This window comes from Myxine glutinosa, chromosome 5 (assembly GCF_964187855.1).
Source record: "Myxine glutinosa chromosome 5, kmMyxGlut1.1, whole genome shotgun sequence".
Lineage (NCBI taxonomy): Eukaryota > Metazoa > Chordata > Myxini > Myxiniformes > Myxinidae > Myxine > Myxine glutinosa.
The window spans coordinates 141,159,775-141,163,460 of NC_136265.1; the positions used below are offsets into that span (position 1 = coordinate 141,159,775).

General features: G+C 32.6%; 1 protein-coding gene across 1 annotated transcript in view; it reads left to right on the forward strand.

The window, feature by feature from the left end:
• LOC144892384 (uncharacterized) overlaps nucleotide 1 on the forward strand; it is a 1,637-nt gene extending 1,636 nt beyond the window's left edge. Inside the window, exon 4 of the mRNA XM_078778794.1 lies at nucleotide 1. This exon is cut by the window's left edge and continues 180 nt beyond it. The gene's annotated coding sequence lies outside the window, so the exon portion shown is untranslated.
• The last annotated feature ends 3,685 nt before the right edge of the window (nucleotides 2–3,686 follow it).

The window sequence follows — 3,686 nt, forward strand, 5'->3', positions numbered from 1 at the left end:
AAAAAAGATTATGCTAGGGTTAGGGTTGGGATTTTGAATGTGAGGGTTAGGGATGGGGTTGGGTTAATGGGTTAGGGATGGGTTGGGTTAGGGTTGGGATTTTGAATGTGAGGGTTAGGGATGGGTTGGGTAAGGGATGGGGATGGGTTAGGGATTGGGTTGGGTTAGCGTTCTGGATGTGAGGTGAATTTTTGAATGAATGTCAAACCTCACAGACTCATTTATCTTATATTATCATTGAATTGTTTTAAAAAAGTTGGGAAAAGATAAATAGAATTGGAAGGTCATACAAAGAGATGGAGTTAAGAACTTTTTTTAATGGTTGATGTAATGGATTCAGTTGTTTTGACTAACAAATATGGTGTTTTAATGTGGGGGTTGGGTTAGGGTTTGTACATTATTATGACCCACTCACACACACACAAAAGTTAAGCCCCAACTAAAAAGTTGTGGGATTCTGTGTTTGGGGTTCACAGATTTAAAAACGTATCCCCATGATACACACAAAAGTTAAGCCCCAACTAAAAAGTTGTGGGATTCTGTGTTTGGGGTTCACAGATTTAAAAACGTATCCCCGTTATACACACAAAAGTTAAGCCCCAACTAAAAAGTTGTGGGATTCTGTGTTTGGGGTTCACAGATTTAAAAACGTATCCCCATTACATTTTTTTATTTATTTATTATTTTCAAGGGTTATCAGCTTTGTTTTTTGTAATTCCTGTGAATAAAATGACCCTAAGATTTCTTCTCCATTTAAATCATATAATTTGTAGGTCCAAGGGACTGTATCCATTACATCAACGATTTTAAATAATTCATTAGTCCATTTTTTTGTATAACCTTTCTCAAAATGGCTTTTCCATCTGTATATTCTTACAATATCACCAACTTTGAACTTCGGTTTTCTCAAATTAATCTCCTTTTCATATTCTAATTTTGTAAATGATTCTGATGGTTTTGATTTTGTTGATGAATGAACGGTATTATTGTAATTATCTACAATACCCTGAATTAAATACACCCATTTTTGAGAACCGAGTTGTGTGAATTTTTTATATAGCCTCTCTTTCAAAGTACGATTAAAACGCTCAATAACAACTGCTTTTCCTTCATTAAAGGTGCTGTATAATTTAATACCCTCCCCCTTAAGAAATTTCATAAATATTTTGTTATAGAACTCTGTTCCCTCATCGGTCCACAGTTTCTTTGGTTTTCTTTTACTTTTATTAAATATCTGTTGGAAGGCTAACATCAGAGTATAACCTCTCTTGTTTTTCAAAGGAACAACCCAAGCAAATCTACTCCTCAATCAATAACGGTTAAAGCATACTTGTATCCCTTATCATTTTTTAGTTCAATTAAATCAGCGGACCATATGTGGTCGGTGTATTTAGAATAAACTTTCCTTCTTTTAAACTTTGTGATTATAGGTTTATGTAATTCATCAGCCAAAAGCTCCTCAGTCTTGATGACATCATGAGAGCCTAATAGTTTTTTGAGGGTGAATAACCAAGGCCAAGTTTCAATTTAGCATTTATCAAATTTCTCACAATAAACCTATCAACTTTCTCTCTCAACGTTGGATTTTGTATCAAAGACAAATTATACAACATTTCTCTGTCGGCTTTATGTTTTTCAGTCAACGTAGTGGTTTTCCCATAAGCAATATCATGCTTCATACACACTTCATCAACCCTATTTGTAGGTTTAGACCAAGGTTTAGGATTGTCAGCCTCATCTAATCTTTTATCCAAGTTTGTTCCTGGGCCACAGAAAGAATACCCTGGAAGGTGTAATTCCCCTGGAATTCCAGTTGTTGTAAATTTGCTACCTGACAAAAACTTTTGTATGTCTCCTCCACTTTTAGGAGAGATGAATTGACACTTTTTAGAGCCACACACTTGACATATTCCTTTTTGATAAACTCTATTATTTTTAGCTTTAACATAAGAGATATTTTTAGATTTAGTTTTCTTTTTACATTTGAGACAATAACTCATATTTATTTATGAGAAAAAGTCCTACATAGTGCCAAAACCTTTTTGGTTTTCAACATATACATTTCTATCTTGATTTTTAAAACATAAAGAATCCTTAGAAATGGCTTCACTCTCTCCTCCATTTATTTACAAATAAAACTAACTAAAGTCAATAACACCAACATCATCAACTATATGTTGTATATCTGCGCTCTGAATTCATTATAGCAAATTTAAAAACCAATATGTTCGTAAGAGTCATTAATTCTTTATTTTCCTCTTCAGTGCGTTGAGATTTATTTATTTGCCGTAATACCTTCAATCTTTCATTAATCTCAGGAATGGTCATATTTTTATATTTTTCCACCCTCTCTCTTTCTTCCCTCTCCTCCTTCTCCTTCTCCTCCTCCTTTTTCTCCCTTTCATCCTTCTCCTTTTTCTCCCTCTCCTCCTTCTCCTTTTTCTCCCTTTCCTCCGTCTCCTTTTTCTCCCTTTCCTCCTTCTCCTTTTTCTCTCTTTCCTCCTTCTCTTCTTCAACTCCTTCCTCATCCCTTGCTACCCTTGAGTTTGAACCCCAAAGAATATTATACATATACTCATCTGGATTTTGAGATATTCTTGTATCTATAATTATTTTTCTCATAATAGGATACCAATAAGATTTGTTGACGATTTCTAAGAGTTTTATATTTCATAACTTTGAGAAGTTCATTTTTATTTAATATTTTAAACAAGTCTCTATTTGTGGGTTTAACAATATCAGTATAAGGCCAGTTTTTAATGACAAAATTCCCATGTATATGCTCCAAATCATAAGGTATGCACCCTTTTCTTGTAGGTATCCTTGAATACAAAAATTATAATTCTCTTGTAGTCTTCTTCCTGCCATTTATGTATCAGAAATATATGTGAGATTAATATTATGACAGGTAATACCACCCCATCTTCCCACTACCAAATCGGTTTGTATTCCTCGGCTTTCTATCCTTATCTCATTACCTTCCTTCTTTGTCATGCGAACCATCGCTATACTATCATATATTTTTCTTTTCTTAAAATCACGTATTTGTTGTTTACTAATTGTACTTCCACATAAATCCTTATCTTCACCAAGTGGATAATATTCTTCTTTACGAGACTGATTTAAATCATGTAGGTCTTCTATGTTTATTGAAAAAGACCAATTATACCCTAAATCAGGCATATCATACCCCCATTTATTAATTCGCATATTAACTAAATGTCCTTCTTTATAAAATTCAATTGTAAGCAGGTAGTTAAATTCAATGAGGAAAGGTGTATGGTCAGTATAACCAGGTGTTGTGGTTGTAAATTTTACTTGTTTAACAAAACGTGCTGTTTTCTTTAAAAATATATATTGTGATAAATCACTTAATCTAATGAAGTCATTCGCATCTGTAGGGTTTGGATAATTGATTAATTTATAAGTATTCTTCATATTAATATTTTTACTTACACTATATTTTTGTCGTTCAGCCTGTGCCTTTGTATAATAATTTGATAAATCAATATCCTGAGAGGATTTTCCAAAGATAGAACCATCTTTTCCAACAGAAGTCATTTATATTAGATTAAAAATGATATCATAAAAATTTTCATTATTGTTGAGTTGAAATAATACATATAAACATAATTGACCACAACATTTAGAATTAATTTCTTGAACTTGAAATGTTTGATAAACAC